This window comes from Kogia breviceps, chromosome 2 (assembly GCF_026419965.1).
Source record: "Kogia breviceps isolate mKogBre1 chromosome 2, mKogBre1 haplotype 1, whole genome shotgun sequence".
NCBI classification, from domain to species: Eukaryota; Metazoa; Chordata; class Mammalia; order Artiodactyla; family Physeteridae; genus Kogia; species Kogia breviceps.
The window spans coordinates 120,131,744-120,151,538 of NC_081311.1; the positions used below are offsets into that span (position 1 = coordinate 120,131,744).

The window sequence follows — 19,795 nt, forward strand, 5'->3', positions numbered from 1 at the left end:
ATCATTTTGAGTTTGAATTGCATTTGGAACATTTGATAGTTATGTAGTATAAGATTTTCTATAGCACGTACAGTTTATTATACAGCTAAAAGGTGGTAGATTACCATACCCAAATACAAATTTATTTTTCAAGGCCTAGTGGCAATTATGCTGATTAGGGGTAAGTCTTCTAAAATTTTTAGAATTAGATCCTACACCTCTACCTTCATGTAGTTTTTATGGAATTCTATTTCTGCCTTCTTTGATCCTCTTATTTTTCTCCCCATTGTTACTATTTAAATGATCACCATCTCTTGCCTTAAAACCGTTTCACTGATATCCTGACTGTTCTGTTTACTATCCACCATCTCCTATCCTTACCCTCTTCTAACTTATCTTCCTCCACAAGGTCCACTGGCACCAGAGTGGTCTTCATGAAGTGTCCATCTGATCAAATCATGATCTGGCTTAAAATCCTACTGTTGTTCTTTATTCTACAATAGGAATTTTCAGCTAATTTTTCAGACAGAATACTGGTGTCTTGGTATCTTGTCTGGCTGTGTTTTTTTAAAAAAAATAACCTTTAGTAGTTTGTTAAAATAGAGATTCTAGGGCTGTGCTTCAGGCCTGCCTGAAGATGAGAATCTCTGGTATGCAGCCTGGTAATAAGTATTTTTAAAAAGTTCTCCAGGTGATTCTGAAACATCTCCAGATTCAAGGCTGACTGTAAGATCTACTATTTTTCATCAATTCTAAGATGTGCCTTTGTCATATTTGAAATTAAGATTACATCTTAAATTGCTTTTCTCGTGGATTAAAGTCTGGTTTGTCTAAAGAGAATTTCTACTTGTTTTTGCCAGGCATCTGGGGACCAACCTGAGACCACCTTAAAGTCTTTACTTGTTTTGTTTTATTTGTTTGTTTTAGGACCACACTGGTAGCTTTAGTTTTATTTGTTTGTTTTTTTAGACCACACAAGTAGGCTGTAGACCTGCTTGGAATTCAGTTCTCAGGGAGAGACTTTTTTCCTCCACTCCTTCCACCTAAGGGCAAGTTGAGAAATATAGTTTGATGCTGTTCCTTTCTACATGGCTGGTTTATTTCTTTGTCTTACGCTGAGGCTGTTGCCCTTTGGTAGTATAGCTTTATGTGGGAGTATTCTATTAAATTTATTGATAGACACCAATATAAAGCTTTTTTTTTCTTTCTTGCAGTACATAAAGTAATGGTGCATCTTATATAGATTTGACAAAATTCAGTAATAGCCAGGTTCTCTAATTCAAATACAAGGCGATTTGTGATTTGTTATCTGCTACCCCTTTAACCTCATTTCCTGTTGCTCTTTCCCTCACTCTTTGCATCATAGGGAATAACTTAAAATTATCCACATTTGCCTTGTTTCACATTTCACATTTCCTTGCATATGCTATTCAAGTCTTCTTTCTCTTTCTGTAGCTCATTTAAGACCTAACTCCCTTTTGAAGCTTACCCTGATTTCTCATTCTACCTCTTCTTTGCTTATCTTAGTACCTTGTACATACCTCTAACAGAGGACTCGGCATACTTTATTGCAATTGTTTGTAGCCATTCTTTCTCTCCTTTTAGACTGTGAGCTCTTTCCCTTTCTGTAGCTCATTTAAGACCTAACTCCCTTTTGAAGCTTACCCTGATTTCTCATTCTACCTCTCTTCTTTGCTTATCTTAGTACCTTGTACATACCTCTAACAGAGGACTCAGCATACTTTATTGCAATTGTTTGTAGCCATTCTTTCTCTCCTTTTAGACTGTGAGCTCCTTGAGGGCAGGGACTATGTTTTATTTTCCCTTTGTATCTTTAGTGTTAAATGCATGGCTTATAGATGCTCAATAAATGGCATGTTTGTTGACTGGTTCAATTGTTTTTAAATGGCTTAAAAGCCCTTAGGTGTCAAAACCATTTTCCAGAGACTTTTCCCCTAAGCATTCAAGAGAAATACACTTGCAAAAATTATTTGTGTGATTTGTTTCCACTATGTCTTTGACTTTGAGTCCCTTTAGCGTGTTGAATTTTCCTTGTCTTTGTATCAGGAACGAGATGGCTGTTCTTAATATGAATTTTAAGGATTTTTGAAGCCAACATATCCCCTCCCCCCCTTTTTTGTATTTTAATAACAATGTAGCTGGACAATAGGACCATTTGTAAAAGCCACTGTAGGAAACTGGAATCAGAAATTGGATGTAACCCATCTGGGTGGGGCCCATTAGATACAATAAACATTAATCTTGTGTTGTTTTTTTCATTTCATTTTATTCTATTGATGTAATAAATGGAATAAAAATAATAGAAAATTATTTTAACTTTCATTTTCTCTCTTTTAGTCTGTCAGCATATATATTTTATATAATATACTAAATTGTACTACACATACAATATTTTTCCTGCCTTTTCTACATATATTTTAAGTTCCTCAGGTTTTTATACAGTTTCCTATTGTCATTTTCAATGTGTATATAATTTTCTATCAAATTTATATTCCATTATTTGCTTACCTCTATGCCTATCATTGATCTTAAGTTTATCTGCACTAAAATTTAAACTCGTTATTGTTGACTCTTTTTTCAGGGAAGGCTTGATATAACTTCTTTCTAAGCCCTTAAATGCAAAGAATTCCAGAAAACATTGCTCTGGATTTTTCTTTTTCTTCTTTTAATGATAGATTTGAAAGAATCGCCTCCCATTTCCCTGGCTAGAAAAGCACAGTTGCCACAGTAGGGCGGCTTAGCTCAGGCCATCACATTGCTTGCCTGGACTTTGGCAGACACCTTTGTATTGGTCTGCCAAAGTATTGTATTGTATTGCTCTGCTCTAGTCTTTGTACCTTCCAGTCATCCACACTGCCACTATTGTGATTGGTACCCATTTAGAATTTTTCAAAGACTCACTGTTGCCTGTGGGATAAAATTTTAACATATTTGTATGGTGTTTAAGGCCCTCCTTTGTGCCTGTCCAGTCACAATTTGCTGTGTGTTCTTCCACCATGACATCAGCCTCATTGAAATGAACTGTTGGAGGTCTGTTTCCTCCACCAGACTGTAAGTTCCTCAGGAACAGAAGCTGCATCTCATTCTCCGTACAGTCCTACACTACAGTCTCAGTACACTGCACCCCACCTGCCATTCCTCTAAATGTTCACACTTCCAGCTACAATAATAATGAGCTCCTTTTAGATCTCTGATTTATCTCTTATTTTTTCATGCCTCCAGGCCTTTACATAGCCCTTTACTTCTCTTCTCCTCTTTTTAAAATACAACTTGTTTTTCAAGACTCGTCTCCAGGACTACCTTTCGGAGCCTTTTCCTGACCCCTCTAGTCAGAGTTCTTGGCACTGTTTACCTCAGGCCCTCCTGTGTTGTGTGCATTGACCACCTGTAGTTGTGATTGTTTGCCCTCTGTTGCTTCACTAGGTCATAAGGCTCATTGAGAGGAGCGACTTTTTTTTTCCCTTTTAATTTTACTGCTTACTATAGTACCTAGCATATGATTAGGTATGCAGTTAAATATTTGCCAAATAAATAAATCAGTGAATGAATGGTGAAGATATAAGCGTACACATCATGACTTTTTTGAGACATCGATCTTGTAGGACTCAAAATTATATACAGAATTAAATACAAGAATAAAATCATTGGTGTGTACAGTGAAATTGAGAGACCTGCTCTGTGGATCAGGTTAAAAATTGAGCTCACTTATTCACCAAATGTGTCATTTTAGGACAAAAAGTATCTGCCAAGAAGGAGTTAGGAGTGGAATGACTCCAGTCTTGGTGTGGATGTGAGAAAAATCTGCCTATTCTTTCCTGTCCCTTTTGATACCAGTTCACCATAGTAACCCATATTGGTATTCTGGGGAACTTATTTAATCACAACACATTGTGGTGTTCTGACCAGGTCAGAAGCATCTTGGTGACCTATAGTCAGTTGTTGATGACCTAAGATACTCAAACTGTTCCTTATTTAAGCTAATTCTACACATTGGTCAGTTGTGTGACATACGGAAAATGCTACTTCTGTTTTACTTACTGTTATAACAAATTTACTTTGGGTACCTCAACCCAGATGTTAAAATTCTTTCATTCCTTTTGGAGTTTAAGAACTTCATTAAATTCAAGATCCAAACTTTTTTTTTAAGGAAATGACTTTGTTTACATGGCAGTAAATTCTTTATTTTGACCTCCCATTACCCCTTTTACTTAATATCATATTTTACAGTATCTCAGAATTTTAGAAAGTGAAGGAACTTAAGATATTGTTTCATAAGTATTCTGTAGTTAATTTATGTCCAGTTTTGAACTCAATTAAATGCTTCTTTGAAACAGGACTCCTTTGCTTATTTTGAAATGAAGGTTCACTTCCCCTTCTCAGTGCATTACTCCTACAAACACAGATCAGTAGAATGTCTCACCTGTTTCTTGGCTGAAAGAAAGAGTTCAGGAGAAAGAATTGGTGGGGTAGCACCCCTTGTTATCTGTCAGGCAGGGAGAGGAACCCACTCAAAGGAAACTGAATTCTGCTGTTTGTATCTGCAGCCAACATCTTAAGCCCTAGGAAGGTGCCTGTCCATGTGTGTACACTGCTGTACACCTCAGTACACTTGAAACTGACTCCTCAGTTCAGTGAAGCTGGCCATTGTCAAGTCTACAATTGGAAAAGAAGAAAAATTCCGCTTATTTAGTGTAAGGTGGACGTATGTATTCTACTAGGTTTTCAGCAAGAGTGAGACAGGTGCTAATCTAACATCCAACTTTAATTTCATTATCCTTGGAATGTTTTTTGCTGTTCTCCCTATTAAAATAAAAATGATGATAACTGACCTTTTGCTTTGGCAGGGCAAATATGTTTTGATTGGAAAGAGTTGGAGAAGATACCAAATGAAGAGCATTGTTTTGTTTATACAGTAAAACTTTTTGGTGGAAAGGATGCATTCTAGGAACATCATTTCTTGTAAAAATGTCACTGGATATCTATTAAGAAATCAAATTGAGCAGAAATGACATCACACATTTAAATAAATATCAGAAAAGCCGTGCCACAAGTATAGGAGTGGATTGTATCAGATTTGTGGACAACACATTCCAGGTGAAGCTAGATTCCAGGTTAAGGTGGTTAGAGGAGTGATATCAGGGGCAGTGAGCAAGGTCAGGCCCTGAGGGCAACCTGCATTCAGATTATCTGGCTTTAAGGGTCTTCCTCTCTTCTCAAGATTGTGCTGAGCCTCCTATCCTTGGATAAAGCTGTGAGTGTGGGCAGTAGTGTTAAAATGGTAGAGCAGTATCTGGGTAACTACTAATCCAGGAAAGGATGAGGAGCCCTAAAACTTAGAAAATTACATGTTAAGTAATTCCAGGTATTTGGGAAAACGAAATAATCATTTGACAGTCTGGGATAGAGAGGTGAAAGAGAAGTCTGAGTACAAGGAGCATGCCTGTTGGGCCTATATGCATTTACTTATGTCCACTATTTTTAAAAAATTACCAAGGGAATTTTTCACAGAATTACAACAAATACTTTTTCAATGTGTGTGGAAACAGAAAAGACCCTGAATAGCCAAAACAATCTTGAGAAAGAAGAACAGAGCCGGAGGAATCATGCTCCCTGACCTCAGATCATACTACAGAGCTACAGTAATCAAAACAGTATGGTACTGGCACAAAAACACACATAGATCAATGAAACAGGATAGAGAGCCCAGAAATAAACCCACTTGCTCATGGTCAATTAATCTACAACAAAAGAGGCAAGAATTATACAATGGAGAAAAGACAGTCTCTTCAATAAGTGGTGTTTGGAAAACTGGACACCTACTTGTAAAAGAACAAAATTAGAACATTCTCTAACACCATATACAAAAATAAACTAAGAATAGATTAAATGTAAGACTGGATACTATAAAACTCCTAGAGGAAAAAATAGGCAGAACACTCTGACATAAATTGCAGCCATATTTTTTTGGATGTGTCTCCTAAAGTAAAGGAAATAAAAGCAAAAATAAACAAATGGGACCTAATTAGACTTAAAAGCTTTTGCACAAGAAAGGAAACTACTGACAAGATGAAAAGACAACCTACTGAATGGGAGAAAATATTTGCAAATGATATGACCAATATGGGATTAATATCCAAATATATAAACAACTCATATAACTCAACATCAAAAAAAAACCTCATTTATAAATGGGTAGAAGGGGACTTCCCTGGTGGTCCAGTGGTTAAGACTCAGTGCTCCAATGCAGGGGGCACGGGTTCAGTCCCTGGCAGGGGAACTAAGATCCCACATGCTGCCTGGCGTGGCCAAAAAAACAAGGGGGGGCTGGCAGAAGAAATGAATAGACATTTTTCCAAAGAGGACATGCAGATGGGCAACAGGCACATGAAAAGATGATCAACATCACTAATCATGGAAATGCAAATCAAATCCACAATGAGGTATATCCTCACACCTGTCAGAATGGCTGTCATCAAAAAGAAAACAAATAACAAACGGTGAGGATGTAAAGAAGAGGGAACCCTCATACACTGTTGGTGGGAATGTATATTGGTGCAGCCACTGCGGAGAACAGTATGGAGGTTTCTTAAAAAGCTAAAAATAGAACTACCATACAACCCAGCAACACCAATCCTGGGTGTATATCTGAAAAAAACAAAAACACTGATTCGAAAAGATACATGCACCTCAATGTTCATAGCAGCATTATTTACAGTTGCCAAGATATGGAAGCAACCTAAGTGTCCATAAACAGATGAATGGATAAAGAAGATGTGGTATATATACACAATGAAATACTGCTGAGCCATAAAAAAAGTTTTAGGAGCATGCTCCCAAGACCTTGTAATTAAGGGAGCCAGAATTTGAACCAGGCAGTCAGATTCTAGAATCCATGCTTTTTTTTTTTCTTCTAGTTTTATTGAGATATAACTGACATACAGGACTGTGTAAGTTTAAGGTGTACAGCATAATGATTTGCCTTACATGTATTTTGAAATGATAACCAGAATAAATTTAGTTAACATCCTTCACTTCATATACAGAAAAAGAAAAAAGAATAAAAATATTTTTCCCCCTGTGATGTGAACTCTTAGGATTTACTCTCTTAACAGCTTTCATATGTAACATACAGCCATGTTAACTATAGTCATTATGTTGTACATTACATCCCCAGAACTTACTTATCTTATAATTGGAAGTTTGTACCTTTTGACCACCTTCATCCAGTTTTCCCTCCCCCAGCCTCCCACCTCTGGTAATCACAAATCTGATCTCTCTTGCTATGAGTTTGGGGTGGGGGGTTAGAAATTTTTTTTTTTTATATCTACTTCTAAGTGAGATCATACAGTATTTGCTACCTTTCTCTGTCTGACTCAGTTCACTTAGCATAATGCCTTCAAGGTCCATCCATAATGCCCGTAAATGGGCAGGATTTCCTGCTTTTTAATGGCTGAATAATATTCCATTGTACCACAACTTTTGTTTGTCGATGGGCACTTAGGTTGTTTCTATGTCTTGGCTATTGTAAATAAGGCTGCTGCAAACATGGGGGTGCATATATCTCTTCAACACAGTGTTTTCATTTCCTTTGGCTTATTCCCAAAAGTGGGGTTGCTGAATCATATTGTAGTTCTATTTTTAACTTTTTGAGGAACCTCCATACTGTTTTCCATAGTGGTTGTATCAATTTGCATTCCTACTGACAGTGCACAAGGGTTCCCTTTTCTCCACATATTTACCAAAATTTGTTATCTCTTGTCTTTCTGGTGCTGGTCATTTTAACAGGCATGCGGTGATACCTTGTGATTGTGATTTGCGTTTCCCTAATAATTAGTGGGGCTGAGCATCTTTCCATGTACCTGTTAGCCATTCACGTATCTTTGTTGGACAAATGCCTGTTCAGGTCCTTTACATATTTTTAAGTGGATTAATAGGGTTTTTTAAAAACATTTTTAGATTTACAAAAAATTGAGCAGATAGTACAATGAATTCCCATATACTACCTCCTACACACACACACGCGCACACACACAATTTCCATTATTATTATCTTACATTAGTGTGGTACATTTGTTACAGTTAATGTAGTCAGTACCTTATTAACTGAAGTCCATAGTCTTTGTTGTTTGTGTTGTACAGTTTTATGGATTTTTAAAAATCCATGTCATAGATCCACCATTACATTATCCTATAGAATAGTTGAATTATGATAAAAACTCCCTGTATTTTCACCTATTCATTCCATCAGATCCCTGGCAACCAGTGATGTTTTTGCTCTCTCTGTAGTTTTGCCTTTTCCAAAATGTAATATAGGTGAAATTATACAGTACATAGGCTTTTCAGACTGACTTCCTTAACTTATCAGTTTGCATCTAAGATTCTTCTAATTTTGGGGGGGATTGATAGTTTTTTTTTTAAATCATTGAATAATATTCCATTGTATCGATAATTCAGAGTTTGTTCATTCATTTACCTATTGAAGGACACCTTGGTTGCTTCCAATTTTTGGAAATTATGAAAAATGTACTCTAAGTAATAGCATGTTTTTATGTGGATGTAACTTTTTATCTCTTTTGGGTAAATACCTGGGAGTGCAATTGTTGGTTTGTACAGTAAGGCAGTATTTAGCTTTGTAAGAAACTGCCAAACTGACTTCCAAAGCTATTCCATTTTGCATTCCTACCAGCAGTGAACGAGAGCTCATGTTGCTCTGTATCCTCATCAGCTTTTGGTATTGTCAATTTTAGAATTTTAGCCATTCTAATAGGTATGTAATGGTATCTCATTATTTTAACTTGTAATTCCCTAATAACCTAGGATGTTGAGTACCTTTTCATATCATTAATTGCAGTTTGTATATCTTCCTTGGTGAGGTGTCTGTTGGATCTTTTACCCATTTTTTAATTGGGATCTTTGTTTTCTTACTGTTCAATTTTAAGTATTCGGTGTATATTTTGGAGTCCTTTATCAGATATGAGTTTTTTAAATATTTTCTCCCAGTCTGTGCCTTTCTTTTCATTGTTTTAATAGTGTCCTTCATAGAGGAGAAGTTCTTAATTTTAAAGAGGTCCAACTTAATTTTTTTCTTTCATGGATCTTGCTTTTGGTGGTATTTCTGAAATCTCATCACCAAACATAAGAGCATCTAGATTTTCTCCTATGTTACTTTCTGGTAGATTTATAGGTCTGTTTTACATTTAGGTCTGTGATTCATTTTGAGTTAATTTTTGTGAAGGGTGTAAGGTCTGTGCCTAGATTTATCTTTTTTAATATGGATGTCCAGTTGTCCCAGCACTGTTTGTTGAAAAGACTATTCTTTTTCCATTGAATTGTCTTTGCTCCTTTGTCAAAGGTCAGCTGAGTGTATTTGTATGGGTCTATTTCTGGACCCTCTATTCTCTTCCACTGATCTTTTTGTCTATTTTTTGGTCAATAACACAGTCTGAATTACTGTACCTTCATAGTAAGTCTTGAAGTCAGTCCTCTGAGTTTATTCTTCTTCAGTATTCTGTTGACTATTCTGGATTTTTTTGCTTCTTTATATAAACTTGAGAATCACTTTGTCAATACTGATTGACACACAAAATGACTTGCTGGGATTTCGACTGAGATTGCGTTGAATCTTTAGATCAATTTGGGAATAGCTGATGTGTTAACCAAATTGAGTCTTCCTACCCATAAACATGACTGTCTTTCCATTTATTTAATTCTTTGATATGTTTCACCAGAGTTTTGTTGTTTTCCTCATATAGAACTTTTACATATTTTGTTAGATTTGTACCTTAATGTTTCATTTTTTTGGATGCTAATATAAATGGTTGTGTGTTTTTAGTTTCAAATTCCACTTTGTCATTGCAGTATATAGGAAAGTGTTTGACTTTTGTATATTAACCTAGTATTCTGCAACCTTGCTATAATCACTTAGTTCCAGGAGTTTTTGTTCAGTTCTTTAATAGAATGTAATACATATGTACATAGACAAGCTTATCATCTGTGAACAAAGACAGTTTAATTTCTCCCTTCCCAGTCTTTATACCTTTCGTTTCCTTTTCTGTTTTTGTTTTTTGTTTTGTCTTACTGCATTAGCTGGTACAATGTTGAAAAGCAGTGGTGAGAGGGGACATCCTTGCATTGTTTCTGATATTGGTAGGAAAGCTCTTAGTTTCACACCACTAAGTATGATGTTTGCTGTAAGTTTTTTATAGATGTTCTTTATCAAGTTGAGGAAATTTCCCTCTATTCCTAGTTTACTGTCAGTTTTTATAATGAATGGATGTTGGATTTTATCAAATCCTTTTTAACAAAAAAGCATTTTTTTGTTAAATGCTTTTTCTGCATTATTTCTGCATCAATAATCTAATCTTCCACCTGTGGGAACTGTAAAAGGAAGAGCAGATTAAATCCAAAGTAAACAGAAGAAAAGAAATAGGATAAGAAATGGAGCAGAAGTATACTGATACCAATAGAGTTTTGGTTTTTGGTTTGACCAGAAACCAAAATAGAGCAGAAATGATTATATCTATTGATATAATTTTGATTTTTTTCTTTGTTGATGTGGTGGATTACATTCATTGATTTTTTTCCCAGCTTTGCATACCTGTGATAAATCTCACTTGGTCATGGAGTATAATTCTTTTTATACATTTTTAGATTCGATTTTATTGAGGATTTTTGCCTCTGTGTTCATGAGAGATATTGGTCTGTAGTTTTCTTGTAATGTCTTTATCTGATTTTGGTGTTAGGGAAATGCTAGCCTCATAGAATGAGTTAGGAAGAATTCCCTCTGCTTCTATCCTCTGAAAGACATTGTAGAGATTTGATACGATTTCTTCCTTAAATGTTAGGTAAAATTCACCAGTGAGCTCATCTGTGCCTGGTGCTTTCAGTTTTGGAATATTATTAATTATTGATTCAATTTCTTTAATAGAGACAGGCCTATTCTATTCAGATTGTATATTTTTTCTTGTGTGAGTTTTGGCAGATTGTGTCTTGCAAGCAATTAGTCCATTTCATAAAGGTTATCAAATTTGTGGGCATATAATTGTTCACAGTATTCTTTGACCATCCTTTTTTTTTTTTTTTTTTGCGGTACGCGGGCCTCTCACTGCTGTGGCCTCTCCCGTTGCGGAGCACAGGCTCCGGACGCGCAGGCTCAGCGGCCATTGGCTCACAGGCCCAGCCGCTCCGCGGCACGTGGGATCCTCCCGGACCGGGACACGAACCCGCGTCCCCTGCATCGGCAGGCGGACTCTCAACCACTGCGCCACCAGGGAAGCCCTGACCATGGATTCGGTAGTGATGCTCCCTATTTTAAAATTTCTGATATTAGTAATTATGTTCTGTCTCCTTTTTTCTTAGTTAGCTTGGCTAGAGCCTTATTGATTTTACTGATCTTTTCCAAAAACCAGCTTTTGGTTTTGTGGATATTTTTCTCTATTGATTTCCTGTTTCCACTTTCACTGATTTCTGCTTTTTTTTTTTTTTTTTTTTTTTTTTTTTTTTTTTTGCGGTATGCGGGTCTCTCACTGTTGTGGCCTCTCCCGTTGCAGAGCACAGGCTCCGGACGCGCAGGCCTAGCGGCCATGGCTCACGGGCTTAGTTGCTCCGCGGCATGTGGGATCTTCCCGGACCGGGGCATGAACCTGTGTCTCCTGCATCAGCAGGCAGATTCTCAACCACTGCGCCACCAGGGAAGCCCTCTGCTCTATTTCTTACTCTATTTCTTTTCTGCTTACTTTGGATTTAATATGCTCTTCCTTTTCCAGTTCCCACAGGTGGAAGATTAGATTATTGATTTTAGATCTTTCTTCTTTTCTGATATATGCATTCAATGCTTAAATTTTCTTCTAAGCACTGCTTTTTTTACATCCCACAAATTTTGATGAGTTACATTTTCATTTAGTTCAAAATGTTTTAAAATTTCTCTTGATATTTCATCTTTGACCATATTTATAAGTATATTGTTTAATCTCTAAGTATTTGGGGATTTTCCAGCTGTGCTTCTCTTACTGATTGCTAGTTTAATTCCATTGTGATGTGAGAGCAGATGTTGTATGATTTTTATTCTTTTAAATTTATTAAGGTGTTTTTTTATGTCCCAGGATGTGGTATCTTGGTCAATGTTCCCTGTGAACTTGAAAAGAATGTGTAATCCGTGTTGTTGGATGATGTTGTCTGTGGATGTCCATTATATCCATAATATGATTGATAGTGGTGTTGAGTTCAGCCATGTCCTTACTTCCATGTTATTTTTGTTTTGAACCCTTTTAGAGTAAGTTACAGAGGTCATGCTCTTTATCTATGAATACTTACGTGTGTGTTTCTTAAAAACACATTATTTTACATAACCAAAGCACAGTTATCAAAATCAGTAATTGCCACTGCAATTACCTAATCTGTTCATCTCATTTGTATTTTAATAATTGCCCTGGTAATATTCTTTATAGTGAAGGAAACCTTCAGAAGATATGTTGCATCCAGCCATCACATGATGGCTTTGGGCTATTCCTAAATCTTTTTGTGCATCATGCCACTGACATTTTTGAGTACAGGCCAATTATTTTGTACAGTGTTCCTCAATTTGGGTTTGCCTGTTATCTGGGATTTGATTCAGGTTAAAATGGGTGTTTTTGTTTTGTTTTTTAAATATTATTTATTTATTTGGCTGCTCTGGGATCTTTGGTGCAGTGTGCAGTATCTTCATTGCGGTGTGAGGGATCTTTAGTTGCGGCATGTGGGCTCTTAGTTGCAGCATGCAGGATCCCTGACCAGGGATCGAACCCAGGCCGCCTGCATAGGGAGCTCAGAGTCTTAACTGCTGGACCACCAAGGAAGTCCCTAAAATGGGGTTTTTGTTGTTGTTTTGTTGTGGTAAAAAACACATAACAAATTTTCTCTATTAACACTTTTTAAGTATACATTACAGTATTGTTATCTACGTGCACATCGTTGTACAACAGATCTCTAGAAATTTTTTTTTAATTTATTTATTTTATTTATTCATTTTTGGCTGTGTTGGGTCTTTGTTGCTGCGTGTGGGCTTTCTCTAGTTGCAGCGAGTTGGGGCTACTCTTTGTTGCAGTGCACAGGCTTCTCATTGCGGTGGCTTCTCTTGTTGTGGAGCCCTGGCTCTAGGCATGCGGGCTTCAGCAGTTGTGGCATGCAGGCTCAGTAGTTGCAGCTCATGGGCTCCAGATTGCAGGCTCAGTAGTTGTGGCATGTGGGCTTAGTTGTTCCATAGCATGTGGGATCTTCCCGGACCAGGGATCAAACCTGTGACCCCTGCATTGGCAGGCGGATTCCTAACCACTGCACCACCAGGGAAGTTCTAGAATTTTTTATTTTGTATAACTGAAACTAAACAATTCCCTGTTAACACCCTCCCCGCAATACCTGACAACCACCGTTCTACTTTTTGAATCTGTGAATTTGTCTACTTTAAGTGGAATCCTGTGGTATTTGTCTTTTTGTGACTGGCTTATTTCACTTAGCATAATGTCCTTGAAGTTCATCCATGTTGTAGCATATGACAAGATTTCCTTGTTTTTTAAGGTTGAATAATATTCCATTGTATGTATATACCACATTTAGTTTATCCATTCATCTGTTGATGGACATTTTGGTTGCTTCCATATCTTGGCAGTTGTAAATAACATTGCAGTGAACATGGGTGTTCCCATATCTCTTTTGAGATCCTATTTTCAGTTCTTTTGGATATATGCACAGAAGTGTGATTGCTGGATCACATGGTAATTCTACTTTTAATATTTGAGGAAACTTAATATTTTTTCCACAGTGGCAGCACCTATTTTATCATCCTACCAACAATGCACAGGGTTCCAATTTCTCCACTTTCACCCCAAATGTAATTTTTTGTGTTGTGTTTTATTTTAGAAGTGGCCATCCTAATAAGGGTGAGATGACATCTCATTGTAGCCTTGTGTTTCCCTAATGTTTAGTGATGTTGAGCATCTTTTCATATGCTGTTGGCTATTTGTATATCTTCTTTGGCAAATTGTCTATTCATATCCTTTAAATCGGTTATTTGGTTTTTTTGTTCTTGAGTTGTCGGAGTTCTTTATATATTCTTACATAAAGATATATGTTATACCCTTATCAGATATATGTTTTGCAAATATTTTCTCCCACTCCATATTTTCATTCTTTAGATTGTTTCCTTTGCTGTGCAGAAGTTTTTAAGTTTGATGCAGTCCCATTTGTCTATTTTTGCTATTGTAGCCTGTGCTATTGGTGTCATATTCAAGTAATCATAGGCAAATCCAGTGTCACGAAGTTTTCTGCCTTTGTTTTCTTCTAGTTTCAAGTTGATATTTGTATATGATGTAAGATAAGTGTCCGTCTTCATATTTTACATGTGGATTTCCAGTTTTCCCAACACCATTTGTTGAAGAGACTATCCTTTCTCCATTGTTTAGCCTTGGCACCCTTTTTGATCATTTGGTCATATACATAATGGTTTATTTCTTTGCTGTCTGTTCCATTGGTCTGTATGTCTGTCTTTATGACAGCCACACCGATTTGATTATTGTGTCATTGCAATATGTTTTGAAGTCTAAAATGTGTATTTTAAAATGAGATATATCTACCATAGGGCTGATTTTTGAAAAGAATATTTGGTGAAATCTTCTTTAGTTAAGGAGTCTCTTTTTGTAAAGGAAATTATTCATTGCTCTCTAATTCATGTTTTATACGTTTGGATTTTTTCAGCTCTATTAAGATTTTTATTTTAAATCTTTCTGATATCTTCTGTATACTGAGTTTACTTCCTTGTCCATTTAATACTTTGCTAACATTAAAACAAGTCTCTATAAGAATACTGCTGTTTAATTTCTCAAGTTCCTGACCATTTAGTGGGCTAGAGAGATATGTTCTCTTTCTATGACTTATTTATTAATTTTTTACACTATAGATATTAATAGAATGTGTGTTCTTACTGATATAAAATATATAACTGTAGAATTAGTTTGTACTAATTAAGCCAAGATACTGCGTGAACCCAGATGTCTGAGTGAGGCTTTTTGCCCTCCTACTGTACTTGTTGTACAGTACCTCCTGCTGTACTTGTTGAAAGATTGGTTGAGAGTGAATGAGAAAGATAAGAGGTTTGAACAGAAGAATCCAGGGATCACAGTACATAGGGATCACAGACCCAGAATATTTTCTTAAAACACAAAATTGTTTTTAGAGTCGCAAAGTAACATGATTTTACTTTATCTTTAAATAGATAATGCATTTAGAATATTCCAAAATAAAAATATACGAAAACAACTTCATCCCTGTCTACCCTCTACTCCAGTCACCCTCCCCTTATAAGTAACCACTTTTATTAGTCTATCTATTCTTTTAGGGTTTTGTTACACAAATTGAAGTACATAGGAAATTATATTCTTATACCCCTTTTTACAGAAAAATTAGCACACTATATGTACTTTTTAGCATATTTTGTGTGTGTGTGTGTGTGTGTGTGTGTATGTAAGAGTATAGTCTAGAAATTATCCTATATCAGCGTGTAGAGTGTGTCCTCATGCCTTTTTACTGCGGCATAAGTAGTCCTTTGTGTTTGGGATGTGCCAGTTTATTATCCAGTTTCCTATGGAAGGAAATTTGGATTGTTTCCAGTCTTTTGTTATTACAAATAGTGCTTCAGTGAATAATTTTGAATATAAAGAATTTTATAAAGGTACGATTATATCTTTTTCTTACAGAAGTTATCAAATTGCCCTCTGTAAGGGTATACCAGTTTGTATGTCCACTAGCAAAATATATGAGAGAGCTTGTTTCCCCATATCCTGGTCAAAAGATTGCTTTTGAATTTTTTTATTTTTGTTAGTTTGGTAGGTAAGAGATGATACACCTCAGTGTATCAGTAGTATTTTTTTTAAAAAATAAACTTTTGATTTTGGAAAAATTTTAGATTTACAGGAAAGTTGTGAAGGTAGTACAGAGTGTTCCTGTATACCTTTCATCCAGTTTCAGTTTCCTCTAATATTATCATCATGCATTACTGTGGCACATGTGTTGAATCTAAGAAACCATATTGGTACGTTATTATTATTACCTAAAACCCAGACTTTACTCTGATTTCTCAGTATAGTTTTAATTTGGATTTATTATTATGAATGAGGTTGAAGGTCTTTTAATGTGTTTAGAATCCATTAGTATTTTTATGTCCTGAACTGTTACTTGCCCAGTTGTCTATTGAGTTGTTAGAAAACATGGGAGGAAGAATCTGAAGGAGGAGAAAAGAGAAGACTAATAAGAAAAAGCATAATTTGAGGGAGAATAAAGGGATCATTATCTTTATACACCTTTTTTTTTAAATCACTGTCACACCCCCCTGGGTCCTATCTAATATCATTAGGCTCTTTCCCCTCTCTAACTATGAAAATCTCTACCCCAAAAATTCAGAGTATCCACTTCACCATTCTCATGGTCTGTGGTTCCCATAGTTGTAGTCATTGCTACTGATTTTGACCAGTAATACTTTTTTTAAATATAAAAAGTGAATTCTTCAAAGTGGGAGAGGAATGTAATTTGTTGGCTAGTCAGCAAAAAGACTACGAGAATAATCCTGATTATAGTATAAACCTGGAACTCCTTTTAGAATAAATTAGTTGGTAGACGGCCTTGGATCACTATATGATCTTGTAAAAAGTGGCCTTAAACTTTTCTGCACTTCACTTTCTTTTTCTGTACATTGGGAAGAAAGTGTAAGTAAGGTCTCTAGTCAAGTCTTATAACAACAGTAGGAAATCTTGGAGAATCAAAGTCAGGAATTCTGACTTTATCAATATTCATATGATCTCTTGGTACAACATTTAGAACAGCTAGATTTGGAGGTTATCAGAACCTTGGAGAGCTCAAAGCAGAGGAGGAGATGGCGCTTGGTTTGCTTCTGAACTTTGAGATATACTAGTTCATCATTAAGTATCTTTGAAAGTTATTTGAAGCCTGAGGATCTTAACAATACAAGAATTTTTAAAATTCATTGTATTTCACATTAGGAATAAGTAAAAGTTTATAATCTTTTAAGAGTGAAGACTTGGGTTTAGGTTAGAGGTCTTCAAAATGTTGTCCAGCATCACCTGGGAACTTGTTAGAAATACAAATTCACAAGCCACACTCCAGATCTACTGGGTCAGAAACTGGTCATAGGGCTTCCCTAGTGGCGCAGTGGTTGCAAGTCTGCCTGCCGATGCAGGGGATATGGGTTCGTGCCCCGGTCTGGGAAGATCCCACATGCCGCGGAGTGGCTGGGCCCGTGAGCCATGGCCACTGGGCCTGCACGTCCGGAGCCAGTGCTTCGCGAAGGGAGAGGCCACAACAGTGAGAGGCCCGCGTACTGCAAAAAAAAAAAAAAAGAAACTGGTCATCAAGCTCAGCAATCTCTTTGATTCAATCAGATGATTCTGGTGAATGCTTAAGTTTGAGAAATACTGTTTTAAAGGCTTTGATGCTGCTTATGTCAAGGAGAGACTTATGAGCCTTTGTCAGATCCCTGGACTCCCTTAGAGTTAAGTATATGAGATCTTAGGAAGATGTTTTATTCCATCTGCTTCCTAGTTCATAGGTCTACCTGGTCAGAGCCTACTTTAGTGTCCACTGGGTTCCATTTAACTGAGATTTAGATATGCAATAGCATTGCTGATGCTAGACTTGTAAAACTCTTCAACTCTACTTTAAAAAAATATATATACATTTTATATATGTGCATGCAGCTTCCGTGGGCGTATGGTTTTGAATTTTTGTCCTACTATTTGAAGGTACATTGGAATCATATAGCCTCCTATCCAAACTCATTATTGATAATTTATGTCATTTGTAGTTAAGCATATTCTCTGTCTTTTTTCCTGCTACCCTCTCTGTCTGGAATTACCTTTCACCACTTTCTCTATGCTTTATGGTGTTGTTATCTATCTTAATTTAGCAGGGAGCCTGTTACACATGTTGTATAGTCAGTGTTTGTTGTTACTGGGTTCAAAGGATTAATAAACATAATTTTGGAAAATTGTATAAGAAAGGAAATGCAGAGCTGGAAGAAGAGGTAGATTAGAGAGTTTTTTTTTTTTTTTTTTTTTTTGCGGTATGTGGGCCTCTCACTGTCGTGGCCTCTCCCGTTGTGGAGCACAGGCTCAGGACGCGCAGGCTCAGCGGCCATGGCTCACGGGCCTAGCCGCCTCGCGGCATGTGGGATCTTCCCGGGCCGGGGTATGAACCCATGTCCTCTGCATTGGCAGGCGGACTCTTAACCACTGCGCCACCAGGGAAGCCCGATTAGAGAGTTTTTAAGTGAATGACACTCTCGTAAGTGTTATTGTTAATACTTTCAAAGAAGAACCTTTACAAAACAAGGTGCACTAGTGCCTCTGTCTTATTTTGTTGCTTGCATCAAAGGGATTGGGGGAAAAAAGAAAGAAACAAACAAAAAGGGATTGGATATTGGTAAATAGTGTCCAGAAGTAATAAGCATTTAGGAAATTTGAAGATGCATGAAAGTAGGAGCTTTGTATAATGTTGCTTCTTCTTCTTCTTTTTTTTTTTTTTTTAAGAAGATATTGGGGGTAGGAGTTTTGTTTGTTTATTTATTTATTTATTTATTTATTTATGCTGTGTTGGGTCTTCGTTTCTGTGCGAGGGCTTTCTCCAGTTGTGGCAAGCGGGGGCCACTCTTCACCACGGTGCGCGGGCCTCTCACTATCGCGGCCTCTCTTGTTGCGGAACACAGGCTCCAGACGCGCAGGCTCAGTAGCTGTGGCTCACGGACCTAGTTGCTCCGCGGCATGTGGGATCCTCCCAGACCAGGGCTCGAACCTGTGTTCCCTGCATTAACAGGCAGATTCTCAACCACTGCGCCACAGGGAAGCCCAATGTTGCTTCTTTTTACATTAAAAAAATTATCATTAATGATTCATAGGTAAATGTTGGACATTTTCTAGATGTAAAATAACTTTAAGTGGTAAAGTCTTATTAGAGTTCGTTCTCATTTTAATTTTTATTGTTGCTTTTTAACAAATCCTTGAGTCGCTAGTGCACTGGGTTCGCAGTATCTTCTTTTACATGCATTGTAGTCAACTGGCATTTGTTTTATTTGTAAATTAATCTTTTTTATCTTCGGTTATTAAATGTATGTAATTTATTATCGTAATCATTTAAGTCCATGGCTGAACAAAAACAGTCTTTTAATTTATTTCCCGTTGACAGTCAAAGAACTTTTTATTACAGCTATTATGATTAGAAGGGTTTAATTTAGCATCTGTGTGGTGTAGTGGGAGAAGCACTGAGCTCTGAGTCAAGACCCTGAAACCTGTGCACAACTCAGTTCTTAACCTCAGTTTTCTGATCTGTAAGATAAGATATTTCCAACTCTGGATCATGTAACTTTTTATTATTTGTAAACTTTCTTGTTTTGTCTTGCTTTTTAATATGACCCTGGTGTACTAGGAAAAGAAAAGAAAAGGTAACAAGGAGATTTGAAAGAGAAAATTCAAAATGGATTCCAGGAATAAGGAAAAAAACTTTTTAAAAATGAAAATTATCCAAAGTTTACTTTATGACAGTGAGATTTTTACTGTATTAAATATTGTTGAGTAACCATTTTTTAGTTATGTAATTTTCCTCCACACCTGTTGTTTTTCCACCAACACAAGGAAAGGGAATTACATGATTAATTGAACATTGGGGTTCTGGTTTGCAACTACCCTTAGGAACTATTACTTTTTTTTTTTTTTTTTTGGCTGCAGTGGGTCTTTGTTGCTGCCCGCAGATTTTCTCTAGT

At 36.5% G+C, this 19,795-nt stretch overlaps 1 protein-coding gene across 1 annotated transcript in view; it reads left to right on the forward strand.

Moving 5' to 3' along the window:
• EPC2 (enhancer of polycomb homolog 2) overlaps window positions 1–19,795 on the forward strand; it is a 111,270-nt gene that overhangs the window by 45,552 nt on the left and 45,923 nt on the right. The gene's annotated exons all lie outside the window — the stretch shown is intronic.